The sequence below is a fragment of the Lygodium microphyllum genome, chromosome 2, assembly GCF_053477565.2.
Source record: "Lygodium microphyllum isolate KBCC chromosome 2, Lygodium_microphyllum_v1.1.10, whole genome shotgun sequence".
NCBI lineage: Eukaryota > Viridiplantae > Streptophyta > Polypodiopsida > Schizaeales > Lygodiaceae > Lygodium > Lygodium microphyllum.
In genome coordinates this window covers 98040246-98068125 of record NC_141136.1, presented here as the reverse complement: position 1 = coordinate 98068125, position 27880 = coordinate 98040246, and the positions used below count along the sequence as shown (strand labels likewise).

Below are 27880 nucleotides of genomic sequence, written 5' to 3'. Positions count from 1 at the left end.
GCAGATTTTCATAGATGAATAATGTTATTGAAGAATATTTCAATGAAAGTTTGACTATAAAGCACAATTAGTGCACACTTTTCTTATCACTAACTCGAAGTCTAAGATTAATTGATCAATCATTTCTAATTGAAACTCAATGTAGCATCACATATGGTCTATAAATAAACAACACTTTAAGCAAATTGCAAACTTGCATGGAGTGTAAGGACATGGGATATGGTGATTAAGATATGCTTCTTGATCTCTAGCATCATTGTAGTCATCATCATTGATAATTTTTACTATAGTAGGATAATACATCATTTAAATGATCAGGTCACCTTTCCTAAGCCAAGTGGAAATCAACAAATCTAATAGATTTTCATTAAAAACTCTAAAATTTAATGATAGGCAAGCTGGTGTTTCTATTCATAGACAAGCAACTATTGCTATTTTTGGTATTCTTAACTTCTAGATTGAAAAAAAAAACCAAAATCTCTAATCTAATCCAATTTTAGCCAACCAAACTTATCTTCTCAAATCATTTTCCAACCGTGCATTGATATTTTCCTATCTAATTTCCTATGTATGTCTTGCAAGGTCTCCACCATGGTATATTTTACTTATATAGATGACACAGATAATTGGTATATTGCAATTTCATTTGGACTTAGAAATGGAACCAAAATGTCATCCTAAGACAATAATATAATAGATTTAAATGAAATCATGTATACTAATTTATGCACTCATACCCCTCTCATGGCCTCTCATTGTGCAAGCATCCATGCCGTGCCGATCATGCTTGCCTAGCCTATCCAAAAAGTTACTCTATGGATGTTGTGCCTATCTTGCTTGCTTGGTCAATTCTCTACTTATGTTCTCTAAAGTCAAAAGTATGCATCTCTCTCTCTCTCTCTCTCTCTCTCTCCCTCCCTTTCTCTCTCTCTCTCTCTCTCTCTCTCTCTCTCTCTCTCTCTCTCTCTCTCTCTCTCTCTCTCTCTCTCTCTCTCTCTCTCTCATCACCCTTTCCTTCCCTATCTCTCCTTCCCTATCTCTCTTTCCCTCTCCCTCCCCTTCTTTTATTACTTCCAAAGCCCTCTCTCTATATATCTCTCTTTAAATTGCTCTCTCCATCTCCATCCCCATTCCCCCCCCTTCTCTCTCTCTCTCTCTCTCTCTCTCTCTCTCTCTCTCTCTCTCTCTCTCTCTCTCTCTCTCTCTCTCTCTCTCTCTCTCTCTCTCTCTCTCTCTCTCTCTCTCTCTCTCTCTCTCTCTCTCTCTCTCTCTCTCTCTCTCTCTCTCTCTCTCAAGCACAATGCATTAAGAAAAATGAATAAAGAAGAGAAAAAAAGCTTACCTCAGTTATCAAAGAAGTACGTTTTCTTCCAATGCCGCTTCTTCTTCTTCTCCTTCACAGTCTTCCTCCTCATTTTTTTCTTCTTCTCCTTCATGGGCATTGTCTCATTCACTCACTCTCACACACACACACTCTCTCTCTCTCTCTCTCTCTCTCTCTCTCAACCGCCCTTTTTTTCTTTATTTCTCTATTTCTCTTTCTCTCAAGTTTCATGCTATAGAAAATGTCGTGAACTGGTTTTGGTGCTTTTTTTCTCCATAGTGATATGTTTCTATTTATGTCACTAAACACATTGGTATCTGAGTTGGTAAAATTGTCTGCATTTGCCTTGGTATATCCATCGGTATATGCATCGCTATCTAGCAATGCTTTTAGTGATGCATATAATGATACCGAAGGAAAGCGTCGCCACCATTCGTTGCTATACTCTCAATGCCTTGTAATATTGAATTTACAAAGAAAGCAGCAAGGGATATAACGATGGATGAGATATTAGAAGTTGGTAATAAAAAATTGTGTGAGAGATGGGAAAGACAACATATAGCTAATAACCACCTAGACCATATTTGTGATCAAAACAAAAGGGATTTTGCTTAACTTGATTGCAAGATTGAGAAAGTTGCTACTTAAAAGCTTAAAAGTGTAACTCAAATTAAGGGATTGACATTAAATCTCTTGGTCATGGGATTTTAAACTACTAATTGCTACAAAAGTGGATAGGAGGGAATTACAATGGGAATTTGTCTAACACTTGTTTCTTTAACATAGACTTTGGCAACTCTGTTGTGACTTGTACATGCTCAAACTACTACAAGATCTATCCATCTCACAGAGTGACTCACTAGCAAATGTTCATGCCACATGTTAGGATGTGCATATGGATGCCTTGTCTTTGCATTCACAAGCCTTGGCTCTACATTCACAAGCATGAGATGGTTCCTTGTGGCCATAGTACAACCCTCTTCTGCCTATTCACCAAGCTATTTTCCCTTCAAGCTTGAGTGATGTATTGGTGGGTTCTCTAAGAATTGACATAGATGAGCACCTATCATTGCACATCTTATGGCACGGTGGCCTTGTGTGACCCTACTACCCATAATAATGACAAGAGAGAACTAGGACCACAAGATTTATTGTGTGATTGCCCATTGAGTCTCTACCACAATTATTATTCCCATTACACCTTTCATGCCCGTCACTATAAGTGCATGAGAAGTATGGGCTGCATAAGCATTCTTTCTATTTACTTCCTTTTTAAGCAAAGCACCCTCTACATCCTTGAGCCGAAATCCACCTTTAGGAGGTTTGCAGTCATAGTAGTACAAAATGTGTCCCAAGACTTAGGTAGTGTAACAAGTAGGAAAATAGACTTATATTCTCCTCAAACCTAAGGCCCTATGAAGTAAGCTAACTAAAAGTGGAATGAAACTCATTTAAGTGAGAAAACATATGCATTCCTTTCTTTGTACAAAGGTCCATGAGTTTCTTAAGCTAATACAATTGAGTTACATAGCTCTACTTGTCATAGAAATCACAAATATTTTTTCATAATGCATATGTACCACCCTCAATCTCAATGATAGTGAAGTATACTTGATTTGGAGCATCCGATTCGATTTTTGTGTGGATGTTTGATCGGACAGATGGGCTAGTTTGATTCTAATTTCAAATTTTGGATGCTCCTGATTGGATTAGACCGTTCGATTTGGGGAATCAGACTGTCTGATCCTGCCTGCACAAACACACAACAAGGCACTAAATTGATGTGTTTGGTTTCGATTCTCAACCCCGGGGCCCTGCAAACTCCAAACATAATCTATGATATATAAACAATTGAGGTAGCTCACTTGTAGGCGTATATGCACTCGAATCATGCAAATCAATGCGATCTCCACTCCCTTGGTTTCCTACAATCTCTCTCTCTCTCTCTCTCTCTCTCTCTCTCTCTCTCTCTCTCTCTCTCTCTCTCAATCCGTGCAAGTAAAAATGAGATCTTTGAATGAGCTCCAAACAGGATTTCTAATCGATCCCATGTCGCGTAAGAGGTTTCGTAGTCATCAACATGATGAATATAGTTGTCATCAAGTTCGATCTTGATAATAGCTCAAGCCTTATCATCATTTTTTTCCCATATGACTAAAAGTGTAGCTTCCCTTGGTTTCTTTTCTTGACCACGTGTGATTGACCACAAGTCTTTCTTTATTAGGATTAGTTTGGTCCTAGTTTACCATGTATGGAATCCAATGCCATTGAATTGGGATGTCGGTGAGTCCTTGCCCATGTTGATATTGCAAGATCAGCAACAAATTGGCTCCAAAAAATTCAAATATAGTTGAGCACAAGTGCCAAGAAGCACTAGGTGATTAGTATCAAGAGATACTAGGTGATTTGGAGACTATGATGCCTTTGAACTTGGAATCTTCAAGATCTTGCAAGTTCAAGTCTTCCCCTCCTTGATTTGATGCTGGAGTTGCAAAAAAAACTGAGAGTAGTTGAGGAGAAGTGTTGAATTTGAGTGTGTCAAAGGACACAAGAGGATTAGTGTTAATCAACACTAGTATTAAGAGATACAATGTAGTTGGCACTTGATGTTGAATCTTCTTCTTGCTGATTCGAAATGGAAATTTAGCTGGGAAATTAGTGTTGTAGTATATCAGAGAGTTAATGACATTACTGAGCCAAAGGAAGTAGGAAAATGAAGAAAAAATTGAGCTCCGAGGTTGATGGCTATGGAGTCTGCATTAGGGTTTCTAGGGGCAGCCTTGTTTTTCAACTCTTGTGAACTAAATACTTGATCATTTTCAAAACTTTCTTTATAGAAATGAAGCTTAAGAGATAGGCTATCAAATCCCTATGATGCTGGTTAGCATCGCGATGTATGCAAGCCGATTGAACCGTACGAACGACAGAGGGCACAAATTGACCTCCTGCAATTGAGATTCCACACAATGCTGGATAGTAGAAGCACCAATATCAAGTTTTGATGTGATGGGTAGGAGCACCCTGAGTCAAGGAGTATTTGCTTAGAAGAAACCACAAGCTGAAATGGCCTGGAGAGGGAGATTCAAGTCCTCCACTGAAGGTGGGTAGCTATGGAGGTAGGTGAGAGATTCATGGAAAAATGGAGTAATAATTAGATATAATATGCTGCAATAATTAGAAATGAAGAAAGAAGAGTTATTTTTAGTTCTAGTCATGGATTCGATGGAAGACCTGATCGATTATGATTATATGGATGTGCATCCGACGATGGCAGAGATTGGAAGATATGATGGCACAAGCTTAGATACAGTGAGTGCCATCATAGCAACACAGGAACAAATTACCTTGGTTGAAGAAGATTACCTTGTGCCAAATGTTGAATTTGAAGCACTATAGCATTATCTATTCAGACCAAGGCTCCAACTTCCTACTAAGGAGTTTGTAGATCCCTATGCCCAAAGAGGTGTCTCACTTGACACACGAGAAAATGAAGATACAAGATGATCTAGAGAAGATGAGATTTCTAACTACCACATATTTTTATGCGACGAAACTTTATGATAGGGTGCATCAGGTCCCCGAGAGTGCACTGGTGAAATCTTGGCAAAAAATAATGCCTATAGCTGCCCTGGCATATGGGGCCACTTTCTTCCACTGATGAAATCTTGGCAAAAAATGATGCGTGTAGTTGCCCTCTATCCAAAGTCTGGCTTGCCAGATAGGGCAGCTGCGCTAGACTTCGAAAAAGGCAGCTGCAAGCATCATTTTTTGCCAAGATTTCACCAATCGACTCGAGGGGACCCGATGCACCCTACCGTCAAGTTTCGTTGCTTTTTTATAACTCTAGGCTAGTTGCTAATTATATTGTTTGATTTGACTTTGTCATTCAGCATAGTATATATAGATGAGTTTGCATCAAGGCAAGGAGGAGCTTGGCGAATCAACAAAAGGATTCAACTCTAAGGAGTACATTGGCAACCTTGTTGTGGACTTGCTGGTCTTCCATAAGAAGTGCTCACCACGAGGACAGGAAACAATCATGAAAATTCAAGCTTTTGCTAAATATTTATTGAATAAATGTGTGATTTGTGTAAGTGTGATGATAATGTGGTATATGAATGATGCATTCACATACGTTAACATAATCCAATTTAATTATGGCAATGCGTAGTACTGCACTTGTGATTGTGCATAGGCAATAACATAACTCGTATACGTATGTATTACTACTTTCGATGTGTACGTATGTTAAACAAAAATTGAGAGTCGTGTGTTTCAAGAAACAAAACAAAACAACTTTATTTAATTATTTGAATTCAATACACATCGCATTAGATATTTTATACACACACACACACACACACATACACATTCCAATGTGGCAAAGTATACAAACGTTTTGGCCTTCCAAGATGCTATGGTGCTATAACACTCATTACAAAACCTTGTATCATTAATCTCATAACCTAGGAGTCCCCTTGCCATGTCGAAGCCGAATGATAAAGTTCATAGCTTTATCTATGATTGTGGCGCGCTTTGCATGGAGGATGGCCACTTGCTATGTATCATCCGAACAATTCAATGAGAAACCCCTCTGCAGTCATTTGCAATGCCTCCATAGCTGCAACAATCCACCTTCCTACTGGTGGGTCATCCCGCACTCACACCGAAAATCTTTCCATCCCTATTAGCTCCAAGTCTTGCATAACTTCCTGAACAACCTTTTGAAAAGATCTTTTCGAGATGGGAAGCTCATATCCACGCCGGATTCTCCTTATCTCCAGAAGGGCGACAAGGCCCCCCGGCTCACATGCTCATCTTATTTTTTTTCCAGAAAAGGATTCCCTACTACAATCTAAGCATGATACTCTGATACATCCTTTATGAAGTAACTTTGATTCAGATAGTAGATATCTAGGAATCTATATTTTTTAGGGACTTCAAGAAATTCGTCCTTTTCGTAGTTGTGACGGCTAGAGCAACCTCCTACGACTTTTACTCTATCAGTTGTTTGGAAGGATCTTCGTAACTTTCTCATAGATATACTGGTTTAGTTTGATCTTGTTGCGTCTAGTATACAAGGTTAAGTTTATATTGGCTTCATAAAATAGATAGATCTCGACAACTTTAAGATCTTCTATCCATTTTACCATTTTCAGATTATTCTGAAGATAAGCTAGATGACTTGCATTGGTATAGTAGTATGCTTCACTAATCATCCATCGTATTTCACAATATAGAGGCGAGGGGTTATACAACTAATCTAGTACACGTATCATCTAAATTCTCCATGCAAAACTGAATGAATACATAGTAGACATAAACATTACTCGAAAGATCAAGAATCGTTTCCAAGATTCGTTATTTTGCCATAATTCAAAAATATACATTAACAAAGAGAAGAAAGCATGTCCTATGTTGTATTTTTAAAATATATATTTTTCTTAAGCTTACGTCATATTCTATACTAACGTGCGCTCTGATACCAACTGTGAGGTGTCCGCCAAGGCGCGCCTTTTTTATAGTCCATCAGTAGGTTTTCCAAATGACGCTGCTTGGTGCTCCCTTGGAACATCATGGGGTTTATCACTTAGACCCCACTAAGTCTGCATCACAACGGAAGTGTTCCAGTGCCGAACCCACTAGGATCGACCTGAATTTTTGGGTACCTAAAATCAGACGAGTCTCCTAACAGTCAGCTAGCGTCAGTAATTTCGAGTTCCCACTTCTACAAGATTACTTGATCTGAAACGGACTTGCCATTGTCAAGATTGTGGGAGAGAAGGAAGGAGTCTCACTTGAAGCTTTCTTGCTTGCACAATGGGGGAATACACACAGAGATGGAGGCTGAAAATAGTTTTTCTCTTCTTAGTTGTGTAAGCCAAAAGAACTCACGTACATAGAAATAGAAGAACCCTATATATGGGTCTCAAACCAAACTCAACTAACTAAGGTGGCATACTAACTGAGCCACGAACTAGAGTAGATAAGGATAGCTGTCATCTAGCTATTATTCATGGGCGGTGTACCAACCGCATCTGACTGACAAGTCGGTGACATAAATACACAACGGTCACCCTGGCGTATCATGAGTGGAGCTCGATATCTCAACACTCTCCCTCGAGCTCAATCCCAATTCCTGCACACCAAGCAGGTCTCTGAACTTGTGCAGCTTCTCTACGCCCAATGCCTTCGTGAATATGTCAGCTACTTGATCATCTGTGCTGACATAAACTAGATCAATAAGACCTAGTAAAACCCTCTCCCGCACATAGTGATAATGCACCTCAATGTGCTTTGTTCTAGCATGATAGACTGGATTATTTGCCAAGTGTATACTACTCATGTTGTCACAATAAATGACAACTGGCCCATCTGTAGGCTGATGTATATCATAAAGTAGCTTATGCAACCAAGCTACCTCACATGCAGCCATTGCTGCGCCCCTATACTCAGCCTCTGTGCTGGATGAGGAAACTGTAGGCTATTTCTTGCTGCTCCAAGTGACTGCAGCACTCCCAAAGGAGAACACATATCCACTGGTAGATCTTCTATCAGAAATGCTACCAGCCCAATCAGCATCAATGTATCCATGCAACTGTATCTGAACCCCAATCTCATAAAATAGTCCATACTGCAATGTGGACTTCACATACCTGAGTATGCGTCTAGCCGCATCCAAATGCGGTTTCCTTGGAGCCTGCATAAACTGACTTACCAATCCAACAGCATAGCTCAAATCTAGCCTGGTAACAGTCATGTAAATCAAGCTTCCTACTATGCGTCTGTACATAGTAGGGTCTTCCAGAAGCTCACCTGCATCTGCGCTCAGCTTCACATTCTGCTCCAAAGGAACTGAAATAGGCTTACAGCCTGTCATCCCATATTTGGACAGCATGTCCAATCCATAATGCCTCTGCAAGAGCTGTATCCCACTTGGTAATCTAATCATCTCAATGCCCAAGAAATAATGCAGCTCTCCCAAATCCTTCATCTCAAACTTCTGCTTCAATAGCACTTTCACATGAAGGATATCTTCATCACTGTCACCTGTCATAATCAAATCATCAACATAAATGACAAGTAGCATAATACCTTTCTCTGTTTTTCTCACATAAAGTGAGAAATCTGCCTTGGAAATTTGAAAGCCAATAGTGACAAGATACTGTCCTATCTTGTCAGACCATGCTCTAGGTGCTTGCTTCAAGCCATACAAAGCTTTCTTCAACCTGCAAACAAACTCAGGATGAACAGCATGCACATAACCTGGTGGCTGCTCCATATAGACCTCTTCTTGTAAATCACCATGCAAGAACGCATTCTTTACATCCATCTGATGTAAAGACCATCCCTTTGATGCAACCATAGCAATGACTGCTCTTACGGTTGCCATCCTTGCAACCGGACTGAATGTTTCTTCATAGTCAATGCCATATGTTTGTCCATACCCCTTGACTACTAATCTTGCCTTGTATCTGTTCACAGAACCATCTGCATTGTGCTTCACCTTATAAATTCACTTACAGCCAATTGCATTCTTACCTTTAGGCAAAGGTATCAATTCCCATGTAGCATTTGCTTCCAAGGCATCCATTTCTTCATCCATGGCTTTCTCCCATTTTTCTTTTCCCATGGCTTGCTCAAAAGAAGTGGGTTCTGGTTACTGTATCACTTTGACCATATATGCATAGTGAATGGATGTAAATCCATCATATTTCAGCCTATCCACAGGATACCTAGCTCTTGTAGACCTACACAAAATAGGTTCACTCCCAGGTGCTCTCAAAACATCCCTGGTCTTCCTTAATCCAGGTGTAACAATAGAAGGAATACCCAACTCATCATGAATGCTCTGTTCTGAGCCACTGGATTCACCATCCACATAAGAGTGACCTGCATTCACATCAAACATGAGCTGATCAACCTTCTCTTTTCCTTTTCGTGATACCTGCATACCACTATCTGCATTGCTTTGAGAAGATTCTCCTGATCTCAATCTGCTTGTCCATGGCGAAGAATGTGAAGCACTGTTAGAGGACGCTCCAGGTCCACTAATATTTTGTGACTGCTGCTGTGAATTTGGTGCAGCATTACCATTTTGTGCATCTACATCATCAATCACATTTACTGGTTTATACCAGCTACTCATCTCATAAAAAACAATATCTCTGCTCACTGTAAACTTACGAGTAGAAGGGTTATAGCATCTATACCCTTTTTGCTGCAAAGAGTAACCAATAAAGATGCACTTCTCAGCTTTTGGATCCAACTTGGATCTCAACTCATCTGGCACATGTATATAGGCAATGTAACAAAAAATTTTCAAATGAGAAATATCTGGTTTCCTACCAGTATATCTCTCCTCTGGAGTCATCACATGTATTGCTGCAGTGGGAGTCTTATTCATTATGTAGACTCCTGTAGCAACTGCTTCAGCCCAATAAAAATCTGGCAGGTCTTTTTCATTGAGCATGGTACGAGATACCTCCCAATATACCTGTTTTTCCTTTCTGCAATTCCATTTTGTTGTGGGGTATGACTGCATGAATATTGCTGCTTTATGCCATGCTCTTGCAGGAACCTTGCAAACTCATTTGAGAGGTACTCTCCCCCTCCATCTGACCTTAGGCATTTTATTTACAGACCTGTTTCTTTTTCAGCCATAGCTTTAAGAGTTTTGAAATGCCCAAAAACTTCACTTTTCTTTTTCATAAAATACACCCAAACTTTTCTGCTATAGTCATCAATAAAAGTGACAAAATAATGACAGCCTCCAAGAGATGCAGCTTTAGTAGTCCACACATCAGAGTGGATTAATTCCAATGGCTTCTTACTCTCTTGAACATGTCTAGGAAATGGTTTCCTTGCCTGTTTTCCAAACTGACAGGCTTCACATACCTTATGCATTTCTGCAACCTTGAATTTAGGCAATCTTGCAACAATGTTTTGGGCCTGCATTGATTTAAGTCGTTGTACATTAACATGACCAATGCGTTTATGCTAGATATCAATATCTGCAACTACACCGGTCCCATTTGCAAACATTGTTGCACTCCATTCAAGCATGTCTGCATCCAATGTAAACATTCTGCCTTTCTTCTTTCCTTTTGCTATCAAGCGACCTTTATTTTTCATATCCTCAACAAAGCATCCATGAGGATTAAATCTGACCTGCAAGCCCTGCTCAACCATTTAACCAACAAAAACCCGATTCTTGGTGATATTCGGGACATGAAATACATCGGACAGGTATTTCTTTTTCCCATCCTGCATAAACAAAGGAATTTTTTCAATCTGCATAATAGGATGTGCAGTATCATCACCAGTCTCCACAAATCCTAGTTTTTCCATTTTCCTTGCATCCTCCATCCATTTTGCATGACCTGTCATGTGGTTTGATGCACCTGATTCAACATACCATACATCGTTGCTTTCTTCTGCACTTGCCACAGAATTGTTCATGTGCTGCACCATAAACAAATGCTCATTTCTGTCATCACCCTGTCTACTAGAAGATGCATTATTCCCTTGTTGCAATTTCCCATTCATGATGTCATTCTGCTTTTTATAGCAGTCTTTAGCCATATGACCCATTTTACGACAGTAGTAGCATTCAACATTGCTGTTTGCATTTTGGCCTCTTTGCCATCCACCACGACCTCTTTGGCTCCCCCTGCCTCTAGAGTTACCACGTCCTCGTCCATAGGACTGGTTTTCTTGAGTTTGCTACATATTCTGATTTCTACCATGGCCTCCAAATCGGCCTCCTCTACCTCTGCCTCTACCTCTTCCAGCATTAGAGTAGAAGACAGCTTCTTTTGAAGTTCCTCCTGAAGAAGATGCACCACCATTTCTTTGCTCCTCAGAGATTAGAAGATCAATCAGCTCCTCAAAATTAGGAAATCTTTCACGAACTGAAATGGATGTTCGAAACTGTGCATAATCCTTTCCTAGACCATTCAAGGTCACAGAAACTAAATCATCATCTTCCACTGGCGACCCAATGGAAGCAAGTGCATCTGCAATCTTCTTCACCTTCATGTGGTAGTCATTGATGCTCATACTTTCTCTTTGCACATTATGCAACTCTTGCTTGAGCTGCATTTTTCTGGCTTGCGTATTTGTGCTATACATTTTTGACAAAGTATCACATGCCTCCTTTGGCGTACTTGCATCCTGAATATGTACAATCATAGAGTCTGAAATACTGATAGACAGCACGTACATAACTTTCCTGACTCTCTCATGCCATGCTTTAAATGCCTGCATTTGCTGTTGATTGGGAACATTAGGAAGAACTGGTTCTTCTTCATTTCCTGCAACAAATTCCCAATATCCTTTTCCCATAAGGAAATTCGTCATTCTAAACTTCCATGCTTGGAAGTTGTTCTTGTCAAGCTTTTCAGTGACAATCTGTGAAAGAGAATCAGACGCCATTACAGAACACTGCAAAAAATTCTGTCACTGCAAAGAACACGGCAAATCTACAAAACTGGCGAAAGTGGTATTTGACCACACAGTCACTTCCTAGTGACGATTTTGCATATACAGGAACCAAGGATGATTCTGTAACTCCCAATGTCTCTGCACACGAGCATACGATGCAATATCTGTGGTAACTTTTCTCCGACCTGTAGAACAGTGGTCGCACAGCATAAAACAGGGCTTTTTCCTGAGTGCGTGCAGAAAACTTCCGCCTCCAAAACAGGCCCCGAAATGGCCTCAAATAAAAAAAACAGGGTCGCCAAGGGCTAAAGCCCTTACCCACAGCATATACTGCCCTCTTGCTTCACCGCGAAGGGCGTCTCAACCTGAGACAATGCACTCTTGCAATTTCCGGCTGTGCTGCCTGCAGAGATCTGCTCCCAAAATAGAAAATGAAAGCAACACTGCTCCTCTTACCAGAATACCGCGAGCCTGGCTTGCTTTCTTGAGCTCCTTACTACGAACAAGGCTCTGATACCATGTCAAGATTGTGGGAGAGAAGGAAGGAGTCCCACTTGAAGCTTTCTTGCTTGCACAATGGGGGAATACACACAGAGATGGAGGCTGAAAATAGTTTTCCTCTTCTTAGTTGTGTAAGCCAAAAGAACTCACGTACATAGAAATAGAAGAACCCTATATATGGGTCTCAAACCAAACTCAACTAACTAAGGTGGCATACTAACTGAGCCACGAACTAGAGTAGATAAGGATAGCTGTCATCTAGCTATTATTCATGGGCGATGTACCAACCACATCTGACTGACAAGTCGGTGACATAAATACACAACGGTCACCCTAGCGTATCATGAGTGGAGCTCGATATCTCAACAGCCATTACACTTGGTTCAAAGAGAATGGGAGACGGAGGGAAGTACGGTACGTCAACCCTCCTACCCATAAGGCAAAATCCCATTCCGGTCCCCTAAAACAATGCAAGTCGGTTCTACCTAATGACTAATTGGTCAATTTATCAACTTCCTATTTCTATCGTCGATTTGGAAAAGCTCTCGACTAACCGGGACCACCCTAGCATTGGATGGACCCGTCGGGGGTTACGCCTACTCATTTTTCTTTGATGACAGAATCATCTTTTTTTTAAAAAATACCTATAGCATATTTATTGGAACATATACAACTAGATTCCTTAATTAGTCTGTTAAATCACAGGTTCATTCACGTAGTTTTTCTCACAGACATGCATACAATTCAAACAATCCTTGAATAAAACAAACTTCTTTATTATATTGGAATCTTATTACAATTTCCATCTTTCTGACCCTACGGAAGATACACAGAACTCCATAAGGGTATTCTGCACACCAAGATTCCAATGTAACTAGTATTTAGAGTTCCAGGATCCCATCCTGGGTCACAAAGGGGCTTGTCAGATTCTATGAATAATGCAGGATTTACATCCAGAGCTCCCCCTAGCACCCACATTTCCTACTGCCCGAGACTATCCGTATGGATAAACCTTTTGCTACTTATGGAGCCGATCTAAGCCTCTCAAAGCGATAATCATAATCCTCTTGAAGTAGAGTCTCGTAGCTAGCTTGGGGGTAGCCTAGCACGACCTTTCCTTTATCCTATTTGTCAATGTTCTTAATTAGATATCTAGATTCTAGCAAACACAAACAGTTCTTTCAAATGTATATCAAATGATGTAATGACAATCACACCATTGTGCAGTTCACACCTTCCATAGCCAAGTTAGATCTTATCCTAAGGTAACCTTACATTCTAATGAGGATTCTCCTCCCCGTAAAGAAGTGCTGAGTACATCTCTTACAACATGTTAAGTAAGGCATTAATTTCCCATTTGGGCTATCTTACCCAACATAAGCAAAATTCCTTAGAGAAATATATTGTGCCAATAACTTAACAAGATGACTTACAGATCCTTTAAATAGAGTTTCACTTTTTAAGCGTTAGGTAACACTTAACCTTGTCGCATTTGACAGTTATTATGTCGAGTTATTTTACTAATCTCGAGTGCACATAAAGTCATATGTGCAATAACCTCTTGCAACTATTTCCATCATGATTCTATGATTTAGAATCTCAATTAAGCTAACTACAAATCATATCAATTAATTGTTTGTGCATGTACTAGTATACTTTCTAAATGAAATTATCAATTCATGTAAGTGTAAAATATAGAGCTAATATTTTACGTAATTAATTCTTATATGAATGATGTCCGTGCGATCTAACAAGTAGCTCTTGTATCGTTTGATGCAAAGGCTAACATTTATTTTTTGTAGAAATTGGGCATAAACCTTATTATTTTATGTGGCGAAATAATAGCCTAGTAATGATTGAATAACCTGGTTTGGCACGATGGCATTGGAACTTTTGTCTTTGCTCATGCTCACGTTCACCACATCCAATGTTTCGTTGTTGGTAGTGGAAGCTCCAACAACCTTGAGCACTCCCGTATCTCTAGCAATAACCGTTCCCTTGACCAATTGCGATGGTTCTCATGGTCTTTTCACCTTGTTGATTTGGATCCATCATTTGCAAGTGGATTCGAGAGAAAAAGAATGAGGATTGAATTTCAAATGGGAGAGCGTAAGAGAAGATGGCTTAGTCGAAGACCGAGATAGGGGGATTAAGCTAACTCTCTCCCTCGCAGTTTCGAGGTAGCCTCTCTCTCTCTCTCTCTCTCTCTCTCTCTCTCTCTCTCTCTCTCTCTCTCTCTCTCTCTCTCTTCTGCCTCTTGGAGGAATATCCTTCTACCTCCCTCTCTCTACCTCTCTCTCATAGCCTCTCAAGGTCTCCTTGTGCCTCTCTAAACTGCTCCCCATGCCTCTTATTTATAGCTAAATTAGAGAAGAAGGATTTGGCTGAGATAAAGAGCTCTTTATGAAGACTTTGTGACCACCATCACTACCTACACATACTCCATGGCGACTAGGACAGTTGCCCGAAGTCTCATATCTGGAGCCACTTTCTATTATCTAAAGTCTGGTGTTTGGGGCCACTATCCACCCCAGATACAAGACTTCAAACATGGCAACTGCATGCATCATTTTTTACCAAGATTTTACTAATGGAATATAGGGATCCAATGCGCCCTAGGTTGAGTTTCATTGTGTTTTGATAGCTCTAAATCAATTACTAATCATGTTGTTTGATTTGACTATGTCATTCAAGATATACTATATATAGATGAGTTTGCATTGGGGCAAGGAGGATCAAGTATACTACTACAAAGTATGAAGACATTCTTGTATGAAGCGATGGAGTCTATCCTAACCATGTGTCAAAAACTAACTCCTACTTTTTGTGCAGTAGAGATCTTGTACAATCTCACAAACAAGTATTAAGAAACTCACCTTCAAAATGATGAGATCAAAAGAGCATTGATACTTTATGATTTCTCTCAAGGCCATTATTCCTAGCTTTCACTTGCATTTCTTGTGGGGATGCTTAAGAGAAGCCCTCTCAAGGGGGCTTGAGGAAGCTAGGTTAAATTAAGAAAGGTGTGGTTCATTTATAGGCAGTGAAGTGTCGTTTTCCAAGATTGTATTTAAGCTAGTAGTACTCCATAAAGCTGAATACAATATGGGGTTCTAAAAGGATGCTTCTTCACAACTACCTTAGACCTAGCCATCTTTTCTACAATCAAGAGATTTGAAATCTCAATTAAAAAATAAAGTGAAACCCTCTTATATAGTGCTTAAAGTTTAAGACTCATTCACGTAAACACACACTCTCTTTCTCTCTTAAATAATGAATTGGGTTTATACTGAATGCATTCTTCATCATACTATCTTAGGTCCTTTTGAACCCATTTGTTGCCTTCTCGAAGCCTTGTTAGCCACTTGTCATGGTTTTCTTTTGTACTTGAGACACCATAACGTGCTCTCTTAGTAACACAAAATGATTCAATCACATACGTGGCCGATTTATCAACACTTTCATTTTCTCTCTTTCGCAAAAGTTGAGCTTCATCCACTACTATTATCCTGTACCACCAGGATAGAAATTGGATTATTGGATTACTACCATTCACCCCTTCACCATGATCGATTTTTCTTTGGTATGCACCATGTGCTGTCCAATGTGGATTTTCTATCCCTTGCATGGACCAAACTATGATGCTTCCCTTTTCTCCAAAGTATGGTCTATGTGCCTTAAGGATATGTTACAAAGGCACATATCACACATGAGTAAAAATTGTGAGAATATCAGAGAGGCAACCATTGGAATGTGTACACAAGAGAGAGAAGAGAGCTCAAAGTACAAGAACAAAATCTTGTTTACTAAGTTGCTTACAAGTACAACTTGGGTACACTCTCTCACACCTTAATAGTGACCCATAGGCTATTTATATAGCCTTTGCCTTGCTAGGGTTAGGTTTTCCCTTGTCCTTTAGGCTATTCACACCCATCTGCCCTCATACACCCTTGCTTACGGTGGGTTCCTATGACTATCTTCTAAAATCCACCCCCCCCCCTCCAACAAATGGATGCCTTTATAGATCAAGCTACAAGAGTGTTTATAGGTAGATGGTTTAGAGACTCAAAAAAGTCGATTGTCAAATGGATTGGAGACATAGTTGGCCACTACTTCTTTGGGTACTTTAGGAATGTTGGGGCATTTACTAGTGATATGCCATGTCTTCTTGCATTTGTTACATTTCATTCTTTCGGGATAATTCTCCCAATAGTTGTTTACAATATGCCCTTTTTCTTACAAGAAGAACATTTAGTGAGAACTATATGTATCAAAACTTGATCACGGGAAGTTGAAGATGCCTGACTGGTGGTGCCTTCTTTGTGGTTCCTCTTTTCTTCATCCAAACAGGATTGGATGGTACTTGCCAAGGTAGGATTTGGAAAGTTGGTAAGAGTGGTTACAAAGGTAGGAAACACCTTTTTCACAGCTTTTAGGAGAATAGCAATAGCATCCTCTTCATGGATTGGAGCTTGTACTGAGACAAGCTGTGCCATGAGACCCTTCATGTGAGAAAATGAATTTTCCCAAGTCTTCTCCTGATTTATATTCCAAGCTAAAGAATTCAATTTTAAGGAAGATTTTAGTATTTTTACCAGTGGCTCCATAGAGCTTTTCAAGCTCATCCCTTTTTTCTTTAGCAGTATTTAGTTAATCAACATGATGAATCAAGGACTCATCTAAGTGTAACATGATGATTGCTTGGGTGCGTTGGTCATCCTCTACATGAACCAGATTTGCAGAGTTTACAGCTCTAATGCCTTGAATGAGAGGCCAATACCCTCTCTCCATCATCGTGTACTTGATAAGTACCTACCATAGGTGGAAATCTTTGCCATCAAATTTACAAATTTAAGGGCGGACATCAACACATGTTGTGGCCATTGGGAAGGTCTTACCACTTGCTAAGACAAGTGCAGTGTCTAGTCCCTTACAAACTTGCCAATGAATACGGAAGCAAATCAAGGACACCCTTACAAACAATTGATATTCAAAATTGCAATGAAGAGAAAGGCTAAAAATCATAATATGTAGTACTTCAAAATATAACTTTGGTGGTTATTTCTTATGTGCAATCTTCTTCCAAGGTTTAATGGTTTTTTTAGGCTTCAACGATGTGAACCTAGACTGGACTTCTGGCTCCTCCTTATGGTATGATTTAGTAGATGAACCTTGTGTTGGACAAGGATGGTCTATGATTTCAACACTTGTTGTTGTTGATGACTCCGAGGAGAGTACAATGACACTCATCTCTCTAATTTCGTTGACCAAGATATTTGAAAGAAACCACACATGATATGCAGCAAGCAACACAAGTTTAGGATAGGATGGTCTATGTGTTTATAGTTATATGTAAAAACCAATAAACAGGTACTATAACACAAAGGACGAGGCCAAACTGAGGCTTGACCTCATGCTTTAACCTCGCCAAACATTCACACACATAAATCTTATTTTTCCATATTTTTTTAGCACGAAAATCCTAATTTTCTCTATTTTTTCTATTATTATTCATAGAAAGTAGGTATTTTTTGATTTATTTATATTGGCTTATTATTTTGACTGAAACTTAACATTTTCTCTAAGTTTATCCCATTTTCACTCCTTTTCTCCAACTCAAAAATGGAAAAAACCACTAATTTTCATTAAAAATGACATTTTACGAGTTTTAAAGAATTAATAACGGCCCTAAATCATTAGGGGTCCTGTATTTTTGTAGTTACAGCCCTCAAACATGACACAACCAAGGTTTAAACAAAAATTCATCGCATATGAACAACATTTGGACCATGAAACAACAAAAACAAGCAAATTTCTTCAAAAATTTGGAGCATACTGCGTGTCTTGTGTGTTGCGGATTTTTAAATAATTATTCTAGGTAGCCCACAGATGGACCAGCAACCATTCCTCAGTGCTGAACGTATGGGTCAATTTCTAATAGCACTTGCTCCACATTCCTACATGTTGCAATGGCTTCTTTTTTCTATTGTATCCTATAAGCAGAACAAATAGACTCATACACAATATTCTCTAGAATTATGAAAAAAGCATGCAATGAACAAATATGAACACAATCCAATGGAATATTGAAGATAGGCTTCTAATTGGGATCTTATTTATCATACATCAGTGCAACACTTATCACCCTTTGCCAATTCTTCTTTTTGAAATTTCTTTCCACCCTCTTTGTTAAGCAATACATGCATGGATGCTTTGCATTTGCACCATTGAAAATTCCACACATACATTTTAAAGGTTTTAAGTCTTTTGCAAAATGCCATTCCACCAAGTATTAACCATACCCTTGAACTAAGAGCATCTTATCATGGTCCTGATGATGGATTATGTTAGGAATGCTTATGTGCGTAAAGAACACCTTGTAGTACCTCAAATGTTTTTTTAGGAACCTCAAATGCAATGAGCCACCACACATGGTACTTTGTGTAAACCCTAATGTTCCGTGGATTGTTTTTGTCAAATTGTAAAGCTATGTTCATCAAAGTTATACTAAATCTTTCAAGCTTTACTCCTTTAATAACCTCATTTTTATCTAATTTTATAACAAGTTACAGTTTTTCATTATATCCTATAGCAAACATATAATAATGCATTACCATTGTTGTCTACACCTTGTATAGATCTAGATAATAATTGTTGAGTTTGTTGAACTTCACCTCATATGCATTTTTGGTCCCAACCTTTAGTGTTTTCACGCCTTGAACATACATGGCATTTCATATTAGCTCCAAAGCCTTTGCATTAATTTATCGTTAAGTCTTTATTAACTTTGAAGATCTATGGAGATACATGATTCTATTTCTCTTCACCATACAACCAAACCCAATCTGTATACCCTTGAATATTTTTTAGTAAGCCAGTATACTAATATCTACTCTCTCACAAATGGATTGTGCATCCATAGCTAAGAATTTGTTTTTAACACATCTTTCAATGTGGACTTAAATCACATTCTTATTCACAGCCTTGAACTTTGGATTGCTCAAAGCATTTTCCAATGTACTCGCCTTTAGCAATATTCTAGTAAATAATCCAAGCTCACCCTCACCTAGGTTTTCATTTTGAGCTTCCTTACATACTTTAATACGTCGCTTTCACTAGCCACTATTCACAATGAACGCATTGATTGGTTTCTTCTTTCATTCACGCTCGTGTTAGCTTATGATTGATCTTTCTAAGGTCATTCAATTGTGTTTTTGCCTCCTCATATGAGATTACCAATGTCATGGATAGTGTTTTACATTGCGACAATCTGATTATTTTATTGAATTATAGTCTCATTTAGAAGCACTACTTGTCATATGAGCTATTGTATATGAAATTCATATATAATGATTAAATCATTAAAAATTTATATAGTTGCTCGGTAGGTTGTAAACACTTTGAATACTTGATCATTAAGACACTTAGTGTGAATGAGCAACCTATTATAACCCTCACACACATACTTTAAAAAATTATAATTCTCGAGAAAATCCACATGCTTCAATCACATCTGCATATAACTCTATAGAACTTGAGAATTATCATTAATACACTGGGTCCTTTTAAACAATGGAACATACTCGATCTCTACCACAATATATAACTCCTTGTCTATATTCATTTTACTTATTCCTTGTGTCTCAATTACAAGCATATGAATTAATTATATAAAGATACTAATGAGAATATGAGGTTTAGTATCTATAGAGTTAGACTAGAGAAAAGCCAAATGACACACTTACATGTTACTAGACATAAGGCTATTGAGTTTACAATGATAAACTAGAAAGTCACGTATAAAGACATTGAGATAGACACATAAAGATGTTAGTGGAAATAGTTGACTTAGTTTCTATATAAAGACAAGTTAGAGAGAATGCACAAAGATATTAATAGAAATGAAGAGCCAAGCTCGATTGTCTCAGAAGATAGAGTAAAGAGGCACACAAAGATATCAAGGAAAAGGAGATAGCTTAGTGCAGTTAAGGAACATAAATACACATATATAAATACATTACATACAATGGTTATGAATGAGTGATTGTGAACAACAAATGTGTAAGTAGTTCTCTGTGTTCATGAAGATTATATAATCATAGAGATGAGATCACAATAAAGCCATGAGAAAGTAAAGAAATGAAAAAAAATAACTGAAAGTGAAAATATCCAAGAGTTCTTGTATTTTAGAACATTTAATGTTACCTTCAAAAATCTCCAAAAAAATAAAAAAATTAACCAACATTTTTTCAAACCAAAATCTATCATATAAACAATCCCCGAATTTTCTTTAAAAATATTTCAAATTTTCATTTTTTCCTTTTTTGATTCAAATATCAATTACTTTGTATCTACAAATCGTTTCACATTGAAAACCAAACACCACACTCCCATAACTACTTTTTTAATGTAAAATTTGATTTATTTTTTTAATTAAATGAGAAGAGTGAAGGAGTCTAAGCAAATCATTTGTAGATAATATAGAAAATGCAAAATGAGATTGCAAAACTAAAGAGAGAATAGAACTATATTACTAATTTTTATCTTCTCTTTTCCTTGTTTTAAGAAGAAGAGAGAGAGTTTAATGGCCCATTTCTAAGTTTATTTTCTTCCTTATAGAAACATGCAAGTTCAAGGAACAATCAAATTTCATGAAGAAAAACAACCAAGTCAAAAAGACAAAAGAGCATCCTTTTTAAAGACAAGAAAGAGGAGACCTCAAGACCTCAAGACAAGAGCTGACCACCCACTAGGAGTAGCCTTAAAATGCAACAATCAATCACCTTTTATACTACAACTAGTTTTAGCTTTTCCCCTCGCTCCACTAGCCAACCTCCCATACTTGTGATGGCACTAACCAACCCTTTGGTTTTGAGCTTTTGACTTGAATATTTACTATTCTTTTGTAACATTCTCATTTTGGGAATAACACATCTCAAGAACACAGGAATGTAGAGCAACACTAAACATAAGAGTAACAAATTACAATGACATGAATGCGAGTAGTTAGATGGCATTGCCTCAAATGTAGTAATACACAATATCAACAAGACCTTAGAACACCAACTTGTAAATAATAGAGAGAAGAGAGACCGACAAATATGCAAAACAAGCACAAAAGACACTTGAACAAAAGCAAAGACAATGAACACATCTCACTTACCAGCAATGAAATCCCTATCACTAATCAAATATGTGAACCATACTAGTGAACGCACACATCTCTAAGGGTGAACCATGTCTCTTTCTCATAAATAATTTTGCACTTGAGAAGTAGAAATTCAATGAGCAGACAACCAGATTGGCCTTCGGACCTAGGCAAGCAGAGAATGGTTGTGTGTTTACAGGAAGAGAGTTTCCAGAGCCCTTTGAGCAAGCTAGATATCCCAAAGGCCTCTCTAAAGGTTGCACTGATAGGAGGGTTATGACGTTAACAATTTCAGATTTTGGGGGTTGCACAACGGGACAACTATGCCATGGCAAAAATATATGTGCAGTATTTACACATGTATATATACATAGATATGAGCCCCTTGCTAACCCCTAAAGTCTATAAGTGAGAACTACCTTTGGACACCTGACTGCAATGGAGGGCAATTAGTTCAGAGAAGCACCACATGCTAGCTCAATTCCTAATAGGAATCCTAATCTGAACTCTTCATGGGAGAAGCCTGATTGCAGAAGAAGAAAGGCATCTGAACTTGTGTGAAAGGACAACACCATGATTGAAGAAGTTTACAAGGGCACTAATCCCAAGTCTGACGGCACCATTGGGCCTCCCAGCCAGTAGTTATAGAAGTAGTAATGAAGGTAACCATCACCGGGTCCATACTTCAGCTCCTTTAGAAAGGACTGATTCTCCATTATATCAAGGGCATGATATTTGGACACCAGAATGCAATGGAGGGCGATAAGTTCAGAGAAGCACAACATGCTAGCTCAATTCCTAATAGGAAATCTGAAGCAGTGTCAATGCTAATCTGAACTCTTCATGGGAGAAGCCTGACTGTAGAAGAAGAAAGGCATCTGAACTTGTGTGCAAGGAAAACACCATGGTTGAAGAAGTTTACAGGAGCACTAATCCCAAGTCTGACGGCACCATTGGGCCTCCCAGCCGGTAGTTATAGAAGTAGTAATGAAGGTAACCATCACCGGGCCCAAACTTCAGCTCCTTTAGAAAGGACTGATTCCCCATTATATCAAGGGCATTGAACACATCATGGCCCTCTCTCTTGGCGACAATGAGGACGTCGCTCATGAGCTGAGCTAGTGGCGTATTCGTTGCCACGTTGTAGAAAGAATAAGCAGCCTTCAGGACATCGTAGTTCTGGTTACCGAGTATGGACGATGGGAGAGTATAAAAACTGCAGAAATCTGTAATTTCGTGGCTTGCAGGGTCCTCGACCACATAGCTATTCATCACATCTTTCACTGGCACCAGCCAATGCTGAACATCCTCCTCTGAAAAATCAGGGGCTACAATGTATGGGGCTAGATGCTTGCGCAGAAGATGATGAACTGCCTGGACATCGTGCCTTGACATGGCTCTAAACCCTGGGGTGCACGGCTTCCTTGGAAGGCGATACCGCTTGATGGTCCTGCTCATGGTCATGCGAGAGCTGAGGATAGAAAATCCTACCTCTATGAGTTTCTTAGGATTGAGGGACCTGTGCCAGTACTGGCATGTTGTGAGTGGGGTCGGCAGTACAACCCCGGCTGTGTAGACAGCCTGCCATACATTCTCTAAGTGCACCCTTCTGGTGATTTCTCTGATTAAGACAGGGGCAAGCCTCTTGGCTCTGAGTTTCTTGTGGATGCAGAGGAAGTTGATCTCAGCCATGGTGAGGCTGAGGCCATGAACACAGATGCGGGCGGGGACTCCTGAGATGAAAGCGACAAGCTTCTGCGAGGCCTGAACCCTAACGCCGACATGCCAGCTAGGGATGTAGCCAGGGGGCATGAGGGCCCATCTGAGGAGCTCTCTGGAGTAATCAAACCGGAACATGCTCTCATCGTCCTCAACGTAGTTGTCTCTGAGCAAGCCATAGATCTCATCCAGGGTCTCCTGGATGCGAATGTCGCATGTGCACCATTCATAGTCCTTGGGAAGCCTGTAGGGCTCCTGCCTCAAATCCGAGGCGTTCTGAGGAGCGGCGATGGGACCTTCCTCGAGCTGCATGCCGTTGTCCGTGTACTGCTGCACAGGCTGGGTTTCCCAGAAAGCATGATGCCTTGTGCTTGCGAGGGAGAGGGACTCTTGAAGATACCGTGAGAGCTCGTCCTCTGATCCCTCTTCGAGACTTTCTTCTTCGTCCGTTTCTTCATCTTCTTCTTCTGGTTCTTCTTCCTCTTCTTCTTCTTCTTCTAGTGCTACTGGTTCTTCTCCGTCTCCTTCTTCTACATCTTCTTCTTCTGCTGCTGCGGCTGGTTCTTCTCCTTTTTCTTCTTCTTCTTCTTCTTCTTGATGGATATGATCTTCTGGCCTCGGAGACGCCATGTCATGTTGGGTTGCCTTTTCTTCTTCTTCTTCTTCTTCTTCTTCTGCTGCTGCTTCTGCTTCTTCAATATGATATTGGGAACACGGAGATGCCATTACACGTTCGGTCGGCCCCGACTGTAGCCAAGCCTGGATCGAAAAAATTAAGAAACGAAAAATATTTTATTACCTGAATTAGAAAAAGGAGTGCATGCATCTTCTCCATCACACACAATAACCCCAAGCTACAATTGATGCACCCTAAGGGTCGACTCACACACGTTCGGACTCCCGCTTTGTGCAGGTGCGTTTGGCGGACGTGTCAATACGAGATTTGTCTTCAAAAAAGAAGGTGGACAATAAAACCATCCGCCGCTCATAAGCCGAACAAAAAGAAGTCAAACTGACATGTTCTCAACTGCACAGTGCAACTATTGAACCTGCCCCACGTAGGGAGGAGCGGGTTACCCTTTCCAAGTGGCCAAGAAAGATTAGTTGATAAATGGCTTGCAAAAAAATTTATCAATTTTTTGTCCGCCTGTTTGTGAACACGAGGTGTGCGGACATGGATTTTGATGGTCTGTCCGTCCGCCCTACTGTGAACCCACCCTAATATGCACCAACAATTTATGAATTCATCATGCTCCCAAGTTCCAACATAGCAAGATGCCCAAGAATGTCTTTTTTAAATCAACACTCACATACGCCCAACAACACGAGCAAGGCTCGTGCGCATAATGGATATGACAATAGAAAAATGTACTGTTCTTGGAGATGCATTTGAGTTTTCGATGCATGGTAATGTGTGTAGACACGGGTAGGCATCTGAAGAAGCCATTTTAAAAAATGTGTGATCTTGAGCACATCAAGGAGTGAATAAAAAAGCAAGAGAGGCCAAATTTTAGAAAGCATCGATCATCGATTTATAAAGAGTTCCTTCAGTCTCTCAATTACGGGGAATGCCAGGAGGCACAATTCATGGTGCATTCCGTAAAACTATTTATTTGTCAGGGCTCGTACACAATGTGGATTCTCTGTGCGAGAAGTGACGGAAACGCCTGTCCTTTTCGAGCATGAGATTAATTTCATGTGCACATGGGTGATTCCATAGCGTGTGATTTTATAAAATATATATTAAATCAATGGACGTTTACGAGTTTAGCATACGCACTCGAATTAAATTAAGGTTAAGACAGAGTTCCAACCTATTTAATTATTTTGTAGCTGAAGACTGCTAGGCATTTACTTTTGTTGTTGGGTCTTATTTAATTATTTTCTAACAATTGTGAATGCTTCAATTGATGTATAGAGCAAGCGACGGTGGCGTTGGGTAGCATCGGGCGATGGCGTGAATCCAAATGCCTAGAAGAATTACTATTTTTTATGGATATGCGTCTTATCACTAAAGGCATAGCGGTAATATTTATATATCACTAAAGGCATAGCGATACTATTTTTTATGGGTACGCGTCTTATCACTAAAGGCATAACAATAATATTTATTTAAGCACGCACGCTTATTTATTAAAATGCTTAACAAGACATTTATTATCTTGTATGCACATAGGCACTCGGTTAAATATTTCATTATTTAATATTTGTATTTGGACACAGCCCTGACTTTTGAACGCCCAAATGCTTTAATTTATATTTGGCCAAATGTAAATGCAAAATCAAAAGCATGTTATTTGTAAAGTGGGCTATTTTTTAGCTTGAATATAAATAAATCTATAAATACATGCCTTGTGAAGCACTCATGGAAGGCATGGGGGGAGATTGCACCCAATTTGTCTCTTTTGTCTCATGTCGGGAAATTTTTCTTTAGCTTTATACTTGAATTTATAAAGGTTTGTAGAGTTCTTTATTCTTGGGGACCTTCCGGCATTCACTACGCACACGTCGCACACCAATGGTATCAAAGCGAAACTAAGATCAAGAGCTTCCAATCACTTACCATCTCGTGTGAAGACGAAGCTCCTGGAACAAACGGGCTCTATAGGTTGTCTCGCGACGAATTGACAATACAGGCATGTTCCTAGCGATGAAGAACCCCCTATTGTACCCTTTGATCGTGAAGGACCTCTCTCAACTGGTGGAGGACTACTTGGGAAGTCTCTTTTAGTTTATACGGAAGACTATTTTGCTTGGAATAAGTCTGTTCTCAATTGTTGTATCCGAGAAAAGCAAGATCGTAAAAGCAAAAGCATATTAATAAACAAAGCAAGTTCGTGGTGGCCTTATTCACACGTGATTAGAGGACAAGTGACGTATCTTAAATCAAATCTAGGATGTCGCATCATAACATGGATGATTTTATGGGTGAATGCGATTTGCTAGAGTAGTCAACCATGGAACAAAAATTGGATCTACTCATGATACCAACTTTAAGAAGAGTGAAGGGAATGTCGAAACTTGCAAGCACAATTAGATGCACTTCAACAATCCGTTGTCGAGCAAAACGGATCGCAACTTGAAGATGTCATTCAACGTACTATTGATACAACACTCAATACATAGGCTCTTAGAAAAGAGACAAATATAAGTTTAAAATTTTTAAATTCTGCACTTTTAATAGACAAAGTGATGGCAAAATTGTTATTGCTTTCATTAGTCAGTTTGACGACTATTTTCATGAAGAGCAATATGCTGAAAAAGATAAACTTAAATGTATAAGTAACTATTTAGCAGACAAAGCATCATTATGGTGGACTGTTGTCCGCAAGAGTGTTGATTGTCCCTCTACTTGGGAAGCCTTTCAAAAGAAATTCTCGTAGAATTTCCTTCTGCCTCAATTCCATGAGAAAGCCATCAAACAATTGGATCTCCTACAACAAAGAGATCGTGAATTCATCCCGCAATACGCTAAGCATTTCTGGAGTGCCTTACTTCAACTTCGAATGTTTGAAGATGTTCCTGAGGTGACCCACAAGCACAAGTACATGTCCAATTTGCTTGATCACTTACCAAAGCCTTTGGAGGATGAGATTTCTTTAGTGCATGATGCAGAGGATAAAATTCCTCGATGAGAAAAGTGACCGTAACAATTTTTGGTTAATTGTACCTTTGGTACAAAGCAATTCAATTCTAACTTTCGAAAATTCAATCAAAATCGCCTTGTTCCTTCTCCTTTCCGTAAACCCTGGACTCTTGACCTCCTCCTTTACCATCAACTACTAATTCAAACCCTAAACGTTCCCTCCAACCAAATCCCAATATACCCAAACTTCTAGCCCTTAGCAACAATGTCTCCAAAGCAAAGCTTATGGTTTGCTACAAGTGTCATCAGCCTGGACACTTAGTAGCGAACTGTTAGTCTAAGAAGCAAGTTGTTCAAATCAATTACTTGGTAGTAGCAACTGATGACGAGGACCATGAAGATATGCCAGACTTCACTAAAGACGATGATGATATCGGTGATACCTTAAATACTTTACCAGATATGCCAAATCCTCATTCGTTATTAACAATGAAATGTTTTGTGCAAGGTCAAAAAAAATTGTTTTGCATGATGATGGAAGTACGCATGATTTTATTTCCACAAAGTTGGTAAAAGAATTGAATTTATCTACTGTTCCAACTCATTATCGTATAAAGACTAATTCTTAGGCACTAGATATAATGGTACATAATAAGTGCATGATGTAGATATTAAAATCAGTGATTATGTTGAGCACAAAAAATTCTTAGTGGTGCCTCTGCAAGCTAGTGATATTATTTTAGGAATACCTTGGCATCATAAATATAACCCTAACATAGATTATTCCACACATTCCATGAAAATTCATTTTAATGGAAACCAAATCACATTGCATGGATTGCACACCCTTGATAATTTTCCATTGCTTAGTCACACACACGATAAACGTGCATTGAGAAAAGATAGTAAGTCATATTTACTATGGGTGAATGAAATTGAAGCTAAGGAAAATAAGATGCATCCTAGGAATGCACAATTTCTTTCATAGTTTAAAGATTGTGTTGCTGCTCATTTACAACCTGGTTTACCATCTACACGTCTTGAAGTCCATAAAATAGATTTAATCTCAGGTTCTCAACTACCATGTAAAGCACCTTATAGACACAATCAGATTGAACAAAAAGAAATCCAAACACAAGTTGAGGAATTGTTGAAC

General features: G+C 39.1%; 1 pseudogene; it reads right to left on the bottom strand.

The window, feature by feature from the left end:
- Positions 1 to 21496: 21496 nt before the first annotated feature.
- On the bottom strand, positions 21497 to 23894 carry LOC148040064 (glycylpeptide N-tetradecanoyltransferase 1 pseudogene; annotated as a pseudogene).
- Between the last annotated feature and the right edge of the window lie 3986 nt (positions 23895 to 27880).